The following is a 19,748-nucleotide window of genomic DNA, read 5'->3' on the forward strand; positions in this document are numbered from 1 at the left end:
TGTTTACAGCCAATAAAGAGATATTTAATTAAAAGGATTGCATTGATCTTAACAAAAGCCAAGGGCCTCTGCTGGATCCCAGGACATATAACCACACACCACACTCCTGGATCTGCAGGTCTTCCTCAACATTTTGCTGCGATGCTTCCGCTTTTTCCGCAAATTGCTGCTGTGAGAGCCTGGAAAGCAATGCACACCATCCAGATTTTTTAGCCTCTGCAAGGTTTCAGCATATGGAACCACTCTGTAGTACTGAAGGTCTTTCTGGCAAATGTTCCAAAGTGGTTCTGATTTCTCCTATGCCCCTCTGCACAGGTCCAGCACGTAAGGACTACCATTCAAATTGCTGAAGCTGAATGACTTTCTAGCCAGTATACTGAGGTGTTTGTGCTTTCTGCACAGCTCCTGGGGGGACCTTGAGGACAACGACAACCCTACATACCACTCAGCTGATCAGTCTCCTGCATCCATCTATAGGGCCACTGCACTGCTAATGATGAACGTCCTCCGGGTCAACATCCTGAGGTCACTGGGAGTACCTGGACGACAGTCCACTGTCCACCATCCTACATATAATCAAGTTTAAAGGGGTTTTCTTCGTAGCTTTTCATGACCTCAGCACATAGGACCATCCTGTAGACTGCTGAAACTGAAGTGTTCTATCTGGACATCATGACGATGTCTCTGCACAGCACAGGTTCTGGATGATGTGGATGGCAAGTCCTCCTGTTTCGTATCGCAAGGTTTTCCCACTTTCTCCCGTATAGCTGCTGACAGGATCTGGAGAACAAGCTCTCCGCAATCCAACATACCAACCAGCTGAACAGGGTTTGTTTGTGGTTGCACGATATCCCAGCACATGTGATCTCCCTCCACATTTTTGGAGCTAGTAGGTCTAATATCCTGAGGTTTCCTCACTTCGTTCTACATACCAGGTTTTTGCTCATGGAGGCTCCAGTGTGGGCTACGGTTATCTTATGGCAGCGAAACGAGTAGATATGCTAACGCGTTAATGCAGAACCATTCACGTTGGTGAACAAATCAGTTTGGATTGTGGACATCAGATGAAAATTTGGTGCTGTACAGTGTTTTGACGGCGGTATGACATCCACACTGTCATTTGACAATTCACGTTGTGAATTAATAGTGTGGCTATAGATAAGATAGACCGCGCACTTTTAGTGAAACTGTTTTATGTGAATGGCAGTAATTACTGTACTGCATTGAGAGAGTATTGCCGAATGAAAGGACTGAGTAGAGTTCCGACGTCATTAAATAGTTTAAAGATGATAACAATGACATTCCAAAACAAGGGTGAGCTTTGTGTGGTACCTCAGAGAGAAAGGCACCCTATCGCAGTGGAAGATTTTGATGAGGTTGCTGTTCCTGTAACTGACCATGCAGCATGTGCCCTGGGTAGTGCTAGTGTTCATGCAGTGTCACGAGAATTATCTATCCCATGGTCAACAATATGGAAAGTTTTGCGGTCTATTTTACGTTGGTACCTGTACAAGATACTAACAGCGCAGCAACGGAAACCTCATGATCTGTAGCAATTTTCCTAAATTTGCTGTTCACTTTCTGACATGGATCGAAGTTGATGACATGTGGCCAGGAAATATTCTATGGAGTCGTGAGGCACATTTAACACTACAGGGTACAATGAATACAAGTTATCTAAGTTTTAGTTGTAGCACTGTGCAATGCTTATTGTGTCAAAGACGATGTTAATGTGGAGTGATGAATGTTATTTTTCGTTCTGGCATTCTAATCGCGGTCATCTTTTTTTCTTTTAAACTGCAGTTTATTGTCTACAACAAACTTCATGAGGGATTAAATATGCTGTCAAGCAGTGGTCAGAATGCCCAACCCCTTACAAACATGTCAACAAGATTGTCGTCGGTGAGCACCACATATTACCCTTACAGCACTTCTTGAGTAATGCAGACTTTCTTTCTTAAAGATGTACCCTAGTACATGGTTTCACAGGACATTATTGATTGAAAATATCGAAAATATGTCAGCTTATTGATTTGTCTCTCTCAAAGATTTGCAGCAATTCTAAGTGCAATTGTGCTGGACGAAATTGTTTTAGCAGTTCCAATATGTGCTTTATGCAGTTCAAATTCGCATCAACATTATCACTTAAGAATTTGTTTCCACCCCATTAATATTTTCCTTACCATGTGTTACACTTACCATTGGGGTTGCACCTCTAGTCGTGCAGAAATGAATATGTTGTGACCTTTTAAAATTGAGGGTGAGTCGATTTGCAGATAACCAGTTACTGATCCTTTTAATGACACTGTTTACCATTTATTCCGTTTCTGTATGTATGCTTGGACTGATTACAAAACCAATGTTATTTGCAAAAAGAACTAACTCTGTTTTTTGTGTATTACACAGAAGATCGTTTGCTAACGTTTACGAATGTGAGACCTCAGATTTTTGCCCTAGTCAGAGTAATTTCCCCAGGCGACATTCACTGACTTACTAGGTACAAGTCTTAGCTTTAATTTGGCTAAATATGACATTATCCATTGGTTGATTGTACAATAACCTCACAAAACCTAAATTCGTTTTTGAAACTACTGTGAGTCACACAGTCAAATGCCGTAGATAGGTCGCAGAAAAACAATCCGACGCTATTTCATTATTTGGTGCTTGTACTACTAATTGCTTGTAGTGGATTACCCATTTACTATCCTCATATACTTTCTATATCTCTACATCTTCTGCCTGCGACGTCGTCACATATATCTGAACTATTGTTGTCGGCATTGGTTGCTGTTCTCAAGAGAATTAACAGTAGACCAACACCGACAACGATACATGCTGACGTCGTAAGCACAGGTTGATGATATAGTAAATGTATATGAGGATACTAAACGGGTAATTCTGTAGGTATAGGGAGATAAAGATCTAGTAGTCATGGAGGACTGGAATGCAATTGTAAGGGAGGGAGTAGAAGAAAAGGTTACGAGAGAAAGAATCAGTGAACAAAGAAGTGGGATATGGACACACTGAGGAATGAAGAACTACGCTTGGAGTGCACTAAGGCTCTAGACACTGCGATACTGAATAGCTCAGTAGGCAAATTAGTTGAAAAAGCATGGACATTTCTAAAAAGTTTGATCACAGAAGTTGGAAAGGAAATCGTAGGTACAAAGAAGGTAACCGTGAAGAAACCATGGGTAACAGAAGAAATACTTCAGTTGATTGACGAAAGAAGAAAATACAAAAATTTTCCCTGAAAATCAGGTATAGTGCCAAGGGAAGTCTTCTAGCATCTAACATGGCTCTCAATTTTAGGGAGAAATTTCCGAGGATTTACGTTTATAGCACAGCACTGTATGGTCATGTGACAAGGACAATGGGAAGACCGGAACAAACGAGAATCGAAGCAACTGAGAGATGGTGCTACAGAAGAATGTTGAAATTTAGGTGGATTGCTAAGGTAAAGAATGTGGGGACTCCTTGTAAATTGGTGAGGAAAGGAATATGTGCATAAAACTGACAAGAAGAAGGGACAGGATGATTTCTGATAAGACATGAGGGAATAACTACATGGTGCTAGAGGGCGCAGCAGATCGTAGAAACTGTAGAGGAAGATAGATATTGAAATATACCCAGCAAATAATTGAGGATGTATGTTGCAGTTGCTACCCTGTGACGAAAAGGTTGTCACACGAGAAAAATTCGTAGCGGTTCGCATCAAAGCAGACGGAAGACTGATGATTCAAAAAGAAATAAATGGTGAAATTTGTTGAGTGAACATGTCAATTGCATTCCTGGTAGAGTAACTCTTGTGAAACCGACTATGGTTTGATGAGGATATTATTGTCGCTCAGGTGAAATACTATTCTAGAATACATCACGTCAAAAATTTTGCAAATTGACGTCAGCAGTGAAGGCAGGTTGGTAGGTACTGATATCTGTCCACTCACGTTTCTTGTGCAGGAGTTTGACAACATTGCAAAAATTGAGTTAGTAACGCATTTCAGACAAGATAGGACTTATTGTTAGGTAACAAGTCCTTAGAACTGTATTGAAAACATTATCAAGACCAGATGAGCTTTTATTTAAAAAGAATATATATATAGTTTTGTTAGTTGCAGAAGGAGAAGTTGGTGATACATACATAGTACTGACTTTTATGGGACTTACTTTTTCAACACACTGCAGGGATTTTTTTCCTGAACTTTTTCTCCCTATACTTTCTACTACAAATAGAAAATGATCATTGAATATATTTGCTACCTGTGACTCGTTATTTATAAACACTTCCATTGAGTTCGTAGTGACAGCATTCTACTCTGTGTCTAGAGAAACGATAAACTAAACGATGACGTTTGAAAAATCAACAACTATTGCCTAAATCTCAGTTGGTTCTGTTCTTCCAGTGAGCCACTTTTACTTACATTTGCAGGAAACTGGGCAACAAGACAGTCGAAGAAAGACATACACAACAGGAAGATGTTGGAACAATTTTTAACGTTCTCATGTAAACAAACATCTGTACTTATAAGACAAGAAATGAGATTCTGTGCATAATGGAGATTCTGTGCAGAATCGATGAGGCAAGGAGTATGGCGAAAAATTACCTTTCAAATTGGACAGTATGATAGAACATGTATTCAGACTTCATAGAATGTAAATGGTAAAAATTGTAGCTGAACACAAAGACTGAAATGTTGACAACAATAAATGAAATAGGTGCATTTCTGAGATGAAGATATTGCCACAGGAAAGGAAATCATGGTGGGCCACATCATACTGCTCATAGTTTTTAATGAATGCACCTCCTTCTCCAAATAAAAAATAAAACTAATAGTGCTGAGTTGCATATGAATGTAGACTGTAATTGCTAAATTACTCAGCATCTACAGTACCTACACTTTCCTGTAGATGATCACTGCAACAGTTTATGTCCGTACATTTAATTTTAGAAATGATAATAATACTATCATTTATCACCTTCAGGGAACTTTTTAAGTTTGTACCTGCACAAGCAAAACACAAACAATTGAAGATTTCTATATTAAAACAATTATTGCACACATCATTTGTTGTAAGTTAACGAATACATCTAAATAAAAACTTTAGTCAGAAATTTTTTATTTTAATGTATCACCGTTTGTCAGTCTATCCTCTTTTACAGTTTAAGTTTATCTCAGATTAACATTTAAGGGCCTATGATTGAGACTTTCAAGTTATAAGCTGAATGACTGATTGGTAGTAAGCATATCAAGCGCCATTGATATAAACTGCCTATATTTACAAATGGTGTTGTTATACTTGTATTAGATCTAAAAGATTCACTTGTACTCATTAGTTACGTATGGAGGTTACACAAAGAGAAATGGTTGAAAAGAGAGAAAACTTCACAAATATAATAATTGAGCTCAAATGCTGTGGTGGAATGCTTTGTCTGGTCTCCACATTGCACTCTCAGGCTACACACTGATTATATTGCTGTCATGTGAGTGTCTTTGATGCCTGATGAGCTCCAGATCACTGACAGTAAACAAACAGAGATCAATGTTGTGCAGGTCAGGCAACATTACATGAACGCAAAATAGCTAAATGAAACCATAAAATTTAGGAAAGAAGAAATGCGCTAGTAGCCATCTCTCTAGAATATCATTTCCTTCAAGAGTGTTACTTCCTCAGGTTTGTTGGAGAAACTCTGTAAAGTTTGTAAAGCACCAGAAGACATACTGGCGGAAGTAAAGCTGTGATGATGGCTTCTTAGTAGTGTTTCGATAGGTCAGTTAGTAGAGCTTCCGATCACAGGGAAGACAGAGGTGCACAGTCCTAGACCTAGTGTGATACTCAGGTATAATTTTGAGCCATGATTGCATAATAATCGGTTCCTACCACTTGTTAAATCTTGCTGCTCTTGATATTCTAGAGACAGTATCACAAGCATGCTGAGAGAGAACATGTCTGTTGGTCGAGCATGCACACCCCCCCAGGTCTCAGTGACTACCGACTGTTGGGCGTAGTAACTTGTGTTGATCAACGAGCACTGAAATTCGATTCATTGTGTTCTGGGTAGCTGTGTAAAGTGTGCCCGCCAAATATGTAAAATTACTGCTTCCCTCTGCCCTCATGATCGTGGATTTCAGTCGGTACATTTCCTGCTCAAATTTCCTTGGTTTGTGGATGCTGAGTCGCCAATATTTACTTTTCACCCTAAAACAGGAGTAAAAATAAAATTGGTGAGTACGTTTTGCTATGTTTGACTAAAATGTTTATTGCATCTTGACCAACTCTTGCTACAGAGACTGAGTTTGTATTCTCAACCTGCAACGATGGTTGGCTTTCAGTAATGACAGTTATTTTGATCTTTGACCATCAGTGTGGATCAGAATTACAGCTTATCAAGGTTGAGTAATTTAAAGCTTACTTTTAAAGTCAAACAGAATATAAATTTCAGTGAATATGGTATTGTGAAATTTTCATTTCGTATTTTTTTTTGTATAAAGAAATTAACCTTTTAAATTTTCGTTTAAGGACCCATATGTTAAAATTTGAAAGACTTTAATCTCCGACCTAATTTCTCTTTTGAAAACTCATGTGTCAAACTTCAAAGGGCTTCATGAGATTTATTGTCATGTATATTACAATTTAGTTCTATTATTAATTTAAATTTCTCTCTGTGTACTCAAGAAAGTCTGGCCTAAGCTCAGGCTGGACACCTCGTCTTAACATCTGTTTAATGACTAGATGTATGTGTTTCAAGACTTAATTGTGATTAATATTACCAGCTTTTTTCCTGTTTAAAATTTTGTGAAAATTGATTTTATGATATGCAAAAAGTCTAACTTTCAAAATTTCGTTGTGGCATCTATTAAATGTCATATAGTGTTTCTTAATAGTTAATTCAGTCAGTGTTAAAGCGCTGTTGAGGAAAATATATGTTCTTGAGAGTCCTGTTGTTGGCTATGTTCCTTATCATTTCCATTACCATTGCCCTCAATTGGGAGCATAGTATGCCTCTTTTAGTCGGTGGGGTTATTGCATATTAAAAAAAAGTTAATAGGAAAAAAGGTAGTCTTAGTGTTGGAAATGTATATTGCTTGTTCTGTTTGTTCACAATGGACAGGGGAGCTGTACTCGGAATGTCATATTTGAAGAAAAACCAACTACAATAGATCATGACAATATGTTGTTGGTCCAAAGACGTCAACTTCAGTGAGTTAAGCCAGTGTTTGCGCAGTGCATTCGATCACCAACTCTGCTGTATGCAATGTTTTAGTTTCTGCAGTTGAAGTAAATGTGGAATCATTGCAGCAAACTTCTGCTTTGTAATTGCAGACCTTTGCAGAACAATATTCAGGACTTACAGGTTTTCAATACAGACCCAACCTAAGCCCCTATTATTGAACAGCTGCACGATAAAGCCATTAAGCAGAAACTTAGTACCAGTTTATTAAACTGGAAAGATAACGCCGTTCAAAATGGAGTAAAATGTTTTCTTCCTGACCGACCTGGTCAGTGTCACAGGCAGTGAGCGTTGGAGCAGGAGGAGCCAGTTCAACAAATCACCTAATCCACTTCTGCCAATATCACAAAACTTCAACAACCCTGCCAGTTGAAACAAGTTGTGAAATTATGGACCTTTTATGGTTAACTGCTCAGTTACAAAAGTATGTGGAATTGGGTAATTTAAAGCTTACTACTACTAATATTGCTTTTCAATAGTTCAGTTTGCTATTTAAAATAGTTGTCCATGCATATAGGACAGAACTAAAATTTTTATATTGCAAAAAAGGATCTTACCTGGGAGAATCACCAAGAATAAACCTCGCTAGTCGAGTTAGTGAATTAAAATTATTCAAAGATCCCAAGTTCGAGTTTCGGTTCGTCACACAGTTTTAATCTGCCAGGAAGTTTCATATCAGCGCACACTCCGCTGCAGAGTGAAAATCACAATCTGGAAGTTAGTAAATTGTTAGGTAACCTAGAAACTCTTACCATAGCCTCGAAAACTGAATTAATCACGCAGGAAGGGACTAAGGCACAATGATGAAATGAAATGGAACGCTATGTAAGGATTAGTGAGAGTTAGCAAAATAAAATCAAAAATCTTTCAAATGACCAGAAGTAATTTAGTGCAGAACAGTACAAAATACTTGTTATATCAATGTGAAGTTGGTTAATTTTTTCATTAAGATATGCTGCACTGCTTGTTCGGAATACTTAACGATTCAGATTTTGTAACATGTTCTTTGCCTAAATACTGTATAGTAATTGCATCATAAACATTTGCAAGCTCTTTTACATCTACTAATATTCTACCTTTACAATCAAGAAAACCTATAGTTGCTATAAAAATCTTACTTAATTCTTTCTGAAATTGCTAATTAAGTTATATATTTTGAGATCAATGTTATCTAATTTGTTAAGTATTTTTGCTGTTTTTGGTTGTGAAGATTCTAATTCCTCAGACTTTACTTTCATTTCTGGTTTTACTTTTTCAGTGCTCCGCTTAATGCTCAAAATGATGTCCGTCAACCTCAATGCATTTCACAATACGTGTAACAGCATGAGTTCTTAGAAATGATAAGTTCACAAAGGTACATGTATCACATTGGAACAACCGAAATGAAATGTTCAAACGTAGCTACGTTCTGTATTGTAATTTAAAAAACCTACCTGTTGCGAACTGATCGTCTAAAATTGTGAGCCATATGTTTGTGACTATTACAGCGCCATCTGGCACAAAGCGAAAAAAGTGGTCCAACTAAAACATTCATATTTCTTTACATACTACATGAATATATAATAAACAATGAGGGTTCCTATTTAAAAGAACGCAGTTGATATTCGTTTGATCTATGGCAGCACCATCTAGCGGGACAACCATAGCGCCATCTGGTTTCCACCTTGAAGCTAGACAAGTTTCGTTCTTTGTAGTTTTTTCGTTTCGTGAGATATTTGGCCCAGTCACGATCAATGGACCACCCTGTATACATCGAAGCAGCAATGTTGGAAATAAAACAAACATTCAAAAGTGGGAAAAAAATTGAAGGAGAAATGATATCAATGATGAGATTCGCTGATGACATTCCTGTCCTCAATGAAAGTGTAGAACAGTTGTAGGGTCAGTTGAATGAAATGAAGGGTTTAAGGGGAGCCGGAGATGCCTATGCTGCCCATGTTAAAATCACTAAGTTTGAGGAACATTTATGAATAAACTACCAAACACAAAAAATTTGAATTTTTTTTACATATAGAGTGGTTTAGTGTTGCAGTTATGACACAGGGATTTTGGAGTGTCTTTTCTAGTTTCCTTCAAATTATTTTTTTATTAATGATCCAATTTTTTTTACAAATAATTGCTTTGTAATTAAGCTGAAATGAAACTACTGAACATATTGCGAAATGGCTGTGTTACAGTGTAAGTTTGACCACTAGGAGTGGTGTATAAAAATTTCATCTCTCTAGCTTGAGTGGATTTTGAGAAAATGTTCCTTGTATTCGAAAAATTCTAATTTATGGGAAATGGCTATCAAAGTTTCTCAATACATTCCTGCACTATAGGATGGATTATCAGGGTCTTCTTCTTCATCCTCCAAAAGCTTCCTCTTCTGTCTTCCTTTCTGGCCTGTTGTTCCATCATACTTCACATGCCTTTCTCTTCTTTCTGCCCCTCTCATCCTTTCTCTGTCAATATTTCTTAGTGCTCGTACAGTGTTCACCCCAGCTGTAAATCCTAACGCCTTCATAACTTCACACTTCACACTGTTCCCTTGGTTTGAGGTTGCTATTGCATCATAAATGCCAAAGTGCAGTGTTTTTATGCTTACAAAATCACTTTCCAAATCAAATTTTTTCGCTCTCTTTAGGATTCTGCGGCTTTCCGTGTAGACATTTGTGTAACAATTCTCGGTGTGCTAAGTCATGAAAAATTGGTTTTATTGCATTTATCACAGCTGCTGGTAAACCATGTTTGTGATCATTTTGCATTATATTTGCACCAGGAATCTTTTGGGTACAGGCTGTGTTGAGGGTATTCATTCGAAGAGGCAGTATGAAGGAACAATGCCCACACTGCTTTTCGCATGTCACTAACATTACTAGTATATTGCCTTATAGCGTACCCATAGTATCTCTGTAGACGTTCAATCACCTCATCAGTAAGTCTGCCTCTCCCTCCTATTGCCTTTCCATCACTGAGCTTACTTGAACCCAAAGTTTGTTTGAGCCTTCGAAGTCGTGCACCCATACACTTTTGCACATGCCCAATGCATTCCAACTTTTCAACTACAAATTCATTTCCATATGGTTTCAGTTCCTCTATAGTCTTGAAACCTTTGGAGTCACCATCCCCAAGGTAGTATTTGTACCTAACGTTGTATCTGGGAACTGAACGTTCAAAAATTTGTTTCAATCCGTCCACTTCCGTTGCTCCACTTCATCCACTAAAATTTGCCTCACAGGTTCCACTGTGCTCTCCTTTGATTTTGTTTTTGCACCTAGCAAAAAAAAATAGTAATTTTTTGGATTTTACCACCTCTGGCTTCCCTTAATGAGTAAAGAACGTGGTCTCAAAGTAGATCGAAAATAGACAAAAGTAATGAGGAGCAGTGGAAATGAAAACAGCTGACATGGGGGTGCGAATCCATCTTCTTCTTGGAGAATAGCACCTTGACACCCACACTGTGGGATGGAGACAAGCTGGCGGCGGCTCCCTTATGCTCGGCAGAACACTCACCTGGGCATCAGTGAGCTCAGTGGAGATCGTGCAAGGCACTACGACGGCCAAGGAGTATCGTACACTGGTTGCAGATCATGTACACACCCTCATGACGACGACAGTTAGATTTTTCAGAAAGATAATGTACCATGACAAAAGATGTGGAGTATGATGGAGTGGTTCGAACAACACAATGGCGACTTCCAATTGATGTAATGGCCCCCCAACTTGCCAGATCTGAACCCAATCGAACACATCTGAGACGTGATCTAACGTAGCGTCAGAGCTCATCACAACCCTCCACGACATTTACAGGAATTTGGTGACTTATGAGTGCAGTTGTGGTGCCCACCCATTCCAGCGACCTACCAAGGCCTTACTGCTTCCACGTCATGACGTGACGCGATCCTGCTGTTATCCGTGCCGAAGGTGGACATACTGGCTATGATGTAAGTGGTCATAATGTTCTGGTTGATCTGTGTAGAGCGTAAAAGCTGGAGAGCAAGACACATGGGAATAGATCCAGCAAAAATTGAGGGCGTAGATTGCAATTGAATCTCTGAGATGAAAAGGCTGGCAGCCTTAGTACACTAATGACTAAAAAAAAAAAAAAAAAAAAAAAAAAAAAAAAAAACAGCCTCTTCCAAAAAAAAAAACGCTGCGTTTCTGATTAAAGCTGTCTGTCGCAACTTCAGTTCCTTTGGGGATATCGAATACCTCCTTTTAAAGCGCTGTTATTTTGATTCCAGTGCAACACGAGTAACCTATGATTCATCAGCGGTGACATTGCGGCTTAAAATCATATTCCATTCCAAACAGAGTAATGGTATGAGATAATGATGAAACGTGTAGCGTCTGTCATCCCGATTTTTCTGAACCATGTTATTGTTCCTCATTGTGATATTTGTATGACCATCTATAAAGTCTCTAAATGCTCTACACAATTTTCTAATGATTTCTGAATCATTTTATGTTATTTTATTTTTTGTTGATATATTTATTTTACACACACGCATGTATATATACACGACTTTTTTTTAGTCATCAGTCTGCAAACTGGTTTGCTACGAACTCCCACGGATTCCTCTCTTGGGCCAACCTCTTCATCTGAGAGTAGCACCTGCACCCTTAATAATTTGTTGGATGTATATCAAACTTCGTATTCCCCTACAGTTTCCACCTTTTGCCGAACCCTCTAGTATCATGGAAGTTGTTCCTGATACTGTATTATTATGTCGCTTTTTCTTTTAGGTGTTGTGCAGTATGTTCCTTTCTTTGACGATTCTACAGAGAATCTCTTCACTCCTTAAGTTACTGGTCCACCTAATTTTCAAATCCCTTCTATGGTTACGCATTTATAATGCTTTAACTCTTCTTTTTTCAAGTTTCTCTACGGTCTTTTATTTACTGCCACGGAAATTTGTGCTCCAAATGAATATTCTCAAATGTTTCGGCCTAAAACTAAGATCTGTGTTTAATCAACAATGACCTATTTGCCATTGCAAGACTGACTCTTCTGTCCTCCTTGCTTGTTGGTCATTTGCTCCTTTGCTTCCCAGGTAGCAGCCTTGCTTGACTTCCTCTACTTGGTGGTCACCACTTCTGATGTTAAGATTATTGCTAATCTCATTTCCCTTACTCCTGATTACTTTTATGTCTCTTCAGTTTATTTTCTATCCATATTCTGAACTCATTAGACTGTTCATCCCATTCAACAGATCCTGTAATTCTTCTTCACTTTCGTTAGGGCGAGTAAGGCCATCAGCGAATTTTTTCACTGATATCCTTTCACCACGAATTTTAATCCCACTCTTGAACGTTTTATTTCCGTCTTTGCTTCTTCGATGTATCACTGAACAGTAAGGGCGAAAGACTGTATCCATTTCTTATACCCTTTTAGTCCAAACACTTCGTTCTCGGTCTTACAGTATTATTGATTCCCTTTCGTTCTGGTACATATTGTGTCTTATTCGTGTTTCCCTGAAGCTTGAAAGCCGTCTGCTGTAAACGACTTTCAAGTCATGTATTCATACACATGTTTCTAAGCACTTCTATGAATCAAAGAACCTATAGCTTATGTTTCCTTTTGTCCGAGTATACTTATATTTGGATGGAGACTACAGGGTTGTCTCTAGCCAGCACTTTTAACATTTAGCATAGCCAGCCAACCATATGGCTTGGTGTGGACACGTGAGTTCACTGCGCCAGCGTGCCTGACTGCACAAAAACTCACTGCATCGTCTTCTGCCAGCCACAGTGACACTGAGATGCGCACACTGATGCTACACTGTGAAGGAATCTGGTGTCCTGGTTGCAGACTCAGGCTGTATTTGTATAATTGTATGTTACATAGGATGGTTTGAAATTGTATTTCACATGAGCAATGCTAGTTCATTGGGTGTGTTTATGTTGTAACGTGTATGGATCGATATGTAATTTAATTTTAGTAATGTGAGCTTACATGTCACTAATGTCATTATCTTAAAACGCATTAGATAATATTACAGCTGCATGTTTGAATATGGTAATATTTTTCTGTCTTTTGTGAACTCATGGGTGAGTACATAGCACATAATCTATCAAAGAGCATTTGTATGTACAATGATAGGTAGGACATTATGACCAACGACCTAATATCTGGCATGTCCAGTTTTGGCACTGATAACAGCGACGAAGCGTCATGGCATGGAAGAAGTCAGGGTTTGGTAGGTCGCTGGAGGGAGTTGCCACCACAACTGCACACATACGTCACCAAATTCCTGTAAATTCTGAGAATGGGGTTGACTACCTCTGACACCACATTGTCACACATCTAAGTACGTCTTCATCACAATTAAATTTTCAGAAACATTATAAAATAATGCATAGAAAATTAAGTTTGACGAAATTATTAACCAAGATGACAATTGGCATGACATTCAATGGTTACTTACCAAAAATTACATTGTGTGAAAGCAATGGTCAAAGTTTTGAGCAGATATGCTCAAGTCCAAAATTATATTTAAACACGTTCAAGCCTTTGGAGTGCATGTCTTGCTAGCAACAACATCAGAATATTCGGCCTAATGGCTTAAATTACTGTTGTAGAAACAATACAAGCTGCATCACCTATTGGCCAATGAAGGTGACATGTGCCCATTTGAGATATTTAATTACTCACTGAAAGGCTGTCAGGCTGATGGTATAGATTTGCACTGAAAACAAAACTGCTGTATTTTACTACTGTTCTTCGAAAACGAATTAGGTCAGTCATTTGCTCATCAGGAATCTTTTTTAAAAGTACATAGGTCTTTCTCAACGGTATCGATAGTTGTTTGATCAGGTACATTAGTATATAGATTCGTAATATCTAGTGATAACAATTTAGTAATTTGATCACACTGCAGATCTTTGATTTTACTGACTGGGTTTTAATTATTCATGACACAATAATTATTTTGAAAGCAAATGATCTTTTATTTCTTTCATGGCGAAACCTATGTATACTGTTTACAAATGGACATATTGTATGGTGAATTTTACGAACATTAAACTGGAAACTTAGTTTTGGGGCTATGGATTCACATTTCTAAGCTATTTTTAATGAAATGGTTTAAGCAAATGCATAGCACTATTAATGGCAAGGCTAATTCCTTTTTGTATCATAGGGTTGAATACTTGTTTAGCACCAGAACATTATTCTCTCCAAAAGCTGTAAAGCCTTAGATTCCTATTCGTTCTGTATAGCAATGATTACAGAATTCACTGTTTCACACCTCTTTTACTCTGAAATTAATATTTTTAATCAATTTTTTATCATTATTGCTGTGACAGCAGCTTTTAACTGGATGTTTCTCAAAAATACAATGTATGCCGAGAGGCATCTAATTTGACGCTATCAGGGTCTATTTTAAGATTCGCACTCATATTTTCTACAACATTTAACCCTGACACTATATTTTAGCCCATTACCCAACTGTCTCAAATGGGGACATGTCACTGTCTACACCCAATAGGTGGTGTAACTTGTATTTTTTTTGCGCCAGCAATGTAAGCCACTGGGCCAATTGCTCAGTGATGTCCCTAGTAAGACAAACATGTCTAATTTTAATACTGACTTGAGCACGTCTGCTCAAAACTTTGATCACTGTTTTCTCACAGTGTAATTTGACATAAGAGACCTTTGCATGCCTTGACAATTGTCAAAGTGTTCTCTCTCTCTCTCTCGCTATATATATATATATATATATATATATATATATATATATATATATAATATTATTATTATTAGTCGTAAAGCTCCCAACATGGAAGACGCTAAGTAAAGATGGTTCACTTCTGGAGCTTCTTATTCTTCTTGTTTGCCCACCAGGTCTTCATTCTTTGCGAGAATTCAGCTTTTCTTTCTTCGCTCCATTTTGTTCCAGTTCTCGGCGCTTTTGTCTCTGGTTTGACCTCCCATTTGTCAACTTTAAGTTTGAAATTGTTTCTTTTGTTCATGTCTTCAGTAGTAATGTTGACTAATTCCAGATCTTTCTTTACATTTTTGATCCATTCTCCTCCATTAACAAGGGATGCTACGTATCTTACTATTTTTTTTGTAAGTCTGTGATCGGGAAGTCTCATTATGTGGCCATAGAATTTTAGACGCCTCTTCCTCATGTCTATCTCTATGTTAGAATATTCTTCAATTTTAGAATTTTTCTGTAATCTATACCCCTCTTTGGTCCATCTTGGTCCCAGAATTTTCCTAATGATTTTCCTTTCCTCTTTCTTCAGGTTTTCCATATCTGTTTTCCTTTTAAGTGTCAAGGTTTCGCTGGCATATAGCATTATTGGTTTAATTACCGACTTATAATGTTTAATTTTTGTATTTATAGATAGACATTTTTTATTGTAAATGTTTTGGACCAGCCCTAGACCCCTACGAGCTTTTAATATTCTTTCTTGTTGTGAGTATTTTTCAGAAATTATCTCTCCTAAATATTTAAAGTATGGTACCCTCTTAATTTCTCCATATTTGGTTTGTAACTTAGAAATTTCTAGATTTGTTGTTGTAAACACCGTTTTCTCAAAAGATATTTGTAGGCCAACTTTTCCTGCACACTCTTGTAAGGTTTCTATCTGTTTGACTGCCATTTCACTAGAATCTGCCATTATTGCAAGATCGTCTGCGTAGGCTAAGTAGGGGATTTGTAGGTCATCCTTTTTGGTTCCCAGTGATATTGGTTTCCAGTACTTTTCTTTTTTGAGTTCTTTTTCCCATTCTGCCATGACTCTATCCAGAACTAAGTTAAATAACAGAGGTGATAATCCATCACCTTGTCTAACCCCAGTTTTTATCTCAAATGATTTTGAAAGTTTTCCCATGAATTTCACTTTGCATTTTGTATTTGTTAATGTCTGCTCTATGATGTTCCGTGTCTTCTTATCCAGTCCTTGTTCTTCAAGAATTTTAAATAGTGTGGGTCTGTGAATTGAATTATATGCCCTTTTAAAGTCGACAAAGACATATACTGTAGGCTTCCTTCGCATTTGTCTCATCCTTGTAATCAATTTCAAGTTTAAAATTTGTTCTGGACATGATCTGTTTGGTCTGAAACCACCTTGGAAATCTGAGATTTTGGGTTCTAGCAGTTTTTGTGTTCTTTCAAGAAGACAAGTTGATAATATCTTGTATGTGATGGCAAGTAAGGAGATTCCTCTATAGTTGTTCACATCCGATTTATCCCCTTTTTTATGTAACGGATGTATTAGAGCACATTTCCAATCTTCTGGTATTTCTTCAGTAACCCATATGTTTTGAATAATTTTAACTAGCTCATTTCTTGAGTTAGACCCTAGACTTTTGAGAAATTCGGCTACAATTCCATCTTCTCCTGATGCTTTGTTATTTTTGAGTTTGTTTATGTGTTTGATAATTTCTTCTTCAGTTGGCGGTACAGAGTCTTGCTGTTGCGGGGCTTTAGTGCTGGATATTGGAAGAGCTTCTGTTGGTTCTGGACAGTTTAGTAGCGTTTCAAAATATTTGGCTAATTCTTCACAGTTTTCTTCGTCGCTTAGTGCCAGATTCCCATCTGATTTCCGAAAACAGACATTTTGAGGGATATACCCTTTAATTTGGTTTGCAAAGGTTTTGTAGAATCCATGCGTATTATAATTTTTAAAATCTGCTTCTATTGATTCCAGTTGCTGAGTTACATATTTTCTCTTCTCTTGTCTAATAAGTTTGTTTGAAAGTTCCCATGTTTCTAAAAAGTTTTGAAGAGTTTTCTCATTTTTATTTGAACTGTACTTCGCAAAGGCTTCTGTACGAACTTGAATTGCCTTTTCGCATTCCATATTCCACCATGGATGTTTGTGCTTCTTCTTCAGTGGTATTTGCTCCTTCGCTATTTTTGTGATTTTTTCCTTGAATGTTTCCCAGTTGTTTGCGGGAGAATTTTCCCATTTTTTAATTGTTTCTGATTCTGTTAGTTTTTGTAGGTCAAATTTTGGGATTGCTGGTGGAATTCTTGGTGTTTTCCTTCTTGGGGTGAATTGGACCCGAACTCTTGTGAGATAATGATCTGAGTCATTATTTGCACCTCTCCTAACCTGGATATCTCTGATCTCTTTTTGGAAGTTATATGAGATGGCCACATGGTCAATTTGAAATTCTCCCCATTGGCTTATAGGGGATCTCCAGGTCTTCTGTTTTCTTGGTTTCTTATTGAACGACGTTGAGCTGATTTTCATGTTGAATTGTTGACAAAGTTGGATTAGTCGCATGCCATTTTTGTTGGTCAATTTGTGTGCTGGGTATAGCCCAACCGTCTTCCTGTATTTCTTTTCTCTGCCAATCTGTGCATTGAAATCTCCAAGAAGTATTTTGACATCATTCCTCGGTATCTTTGACATTTCAAGTTCTAATCGTTCCCAAAATTTATCCACATTGTCTAGATCCTTTCTATTGTCAACGTTGCAGGGCGCGTGAACATTAATTAGGGTGCAATATTTATTCTTGTGTTTCAACCTAAGAAACATTAGTCTATTGCTAATAGTTTTTACAGATTTTACAAATTTATCTGAGGATTTTTCGACCATAAAGGCCATACCAAGCATGTTTGCCCCTTTACCAATTTTTCTGTCCGTTCCACTTTTGAAAATTCTGAAGCCATTGTAGTCAGTGATTTGATTATCAGGAAATCTGGTCTCTTGTACTGCTAGGATTTGGATTTTCAGCTTCTTTAATTCTTCTGTTAATGTGTATAATTTTCCGGTTTGTATTAGTGTCCGTATGTTTACTGTTCCAATGTAATCTTGATTTTTGGGAAGTTTTCCAGAGTGCTCCGATCCACTCACAAGTTGTGTAGGTCCGGTCTCCCCAGAATCTGATAGACCGGTTGCTACCTTTCTGCTAGGTGGGTGGATTTCACCACCTGGGGTACTTTTGTTATTACATACACGAACCATGATTTTACTTGTAATTGTATTTTGGTCTGACATGTGCCAGTTGGTAGGATCAAGGTTGTGGAGCCTTGAAACACAAGTCAGCCGCCACTAACATGTGGAACAGGCGCTGTCGGGAAACCGCCACTGACATGTGGAACCGTCGTGCCCTAGTTTGCTAGTTTTGGTCCACCCCGGGTATTTTATTTCCCCTTTACCCACCATACCTGGTGAGCATTCCCCTATCCGCCACCTGGGGAGGCGCCTGGTAGGAGACTAGCAACTCCCCCAGGTATATATATATATACAGGGTGTCCCAGCTATCTTGTCCACACAAAATATCTCTGGAACAATAACAGCTATTGGAAAACGACTTTAACTGGTATCAATGTAGGGCTGGGGCCCATGAATGAATGAACATATTTGGAAACATTCTAAAACGAAAGCATATGTGTTTTTTAACACAAACTTATGTTTTTTTAAATGGGCCTCCGATATTTTTTCTTCGGCAATCCATAGCATGACAAAGCACATACACAATGGCGTTGATTGCATCGCAATATTCCCATTACATCACGAGATATTGAGACGCGAAGTTGACGGTTGAAACACTCGACATGCGCTGCGCACGTCCTGAGGCTCAGGCGTGAACCCTATGCTGCCCGTAATATATATATATATATATATATATATATACACATAATTTAATTCTGATGAAGGCATCCTTGGAGGTGTCGAAATATAGGTCAATGTATGGAACAGTCATTTGCAACCAGTGGGCTTTTTGATTCCTATATTGAAACTTATATATGGTTTCAGATCGATAGCTATATTTAAAGCTGTAGTATATGATACATGTTTCAATTTACTGAAGAAGGAATTTGTGAACTAAATATAAAGGAACTGAAAGTAATAAGTTTGTCGATATAGAATTCACTAATATATCCATTACGATTGAAGCTTGTGACTTTCTTAAAATTAACTTCACTCTAGACTAACTTAATGATTTTTGAATATTAAAAAATTAAAAGACTTCTATAAACTAATGAACATAACTGAATCATACTTCTATGAAACACTTAATAAGAAACAGAAAAATCGAGAATCCATTACCTTTCTCAAATACTGAACACAATGATATAATTTTTGAAAATAATCATTTAGAACATTATGAAATTAGTTCAAGTAATATTAAAATTATTTAAGGGTTAAAAATAAATTTCAGTTGATCTTGGGAGTACAAAATGCAAGCAAATGATGATGTCAAGGAATATGGAGATCAAACCCTAAGTAATAGGATTACTACAGAAAAAGATATAATCAATAAATTTTATAATGTAAAATAAAAAATGTTTACAAAACTGACTGCTTTTAAACCTTGTTGTTCCAGCTGGACATTTAACAGAATTAATGGAATACAATTTACAATTAATAGTTACCCTCTATTAAGAAGGTCAGGTAACATCAGCTTACAAGAAAAAAAAATAGAAGTCAAGAAGTAAAATCTTCTGTTAATGTGAAAAATAATGATTAAAAATGTCTTCTGTGGGTTATAAAAACTGCATTATTCCTATAAAGAAAAATCCACACAGAGTTGCGGAATATAAAAGTGTAGAACTCAATATTAACC

The sequence above is a fragment of the Schistocerca americana genome, chromosome 9 (assembly GCF_021461395.2).
Source record: "Schistocerca americana isolate TAMUIC-IGC-003095 chromosome 9, iqSchAmer2.1, whole genome shotgun sequence".
NCBI lineage: Eukaryota > Metazoa > Arthropoda > Insecta > Orthoptera > Acrididae > Schistocerca > Schistocerca americana.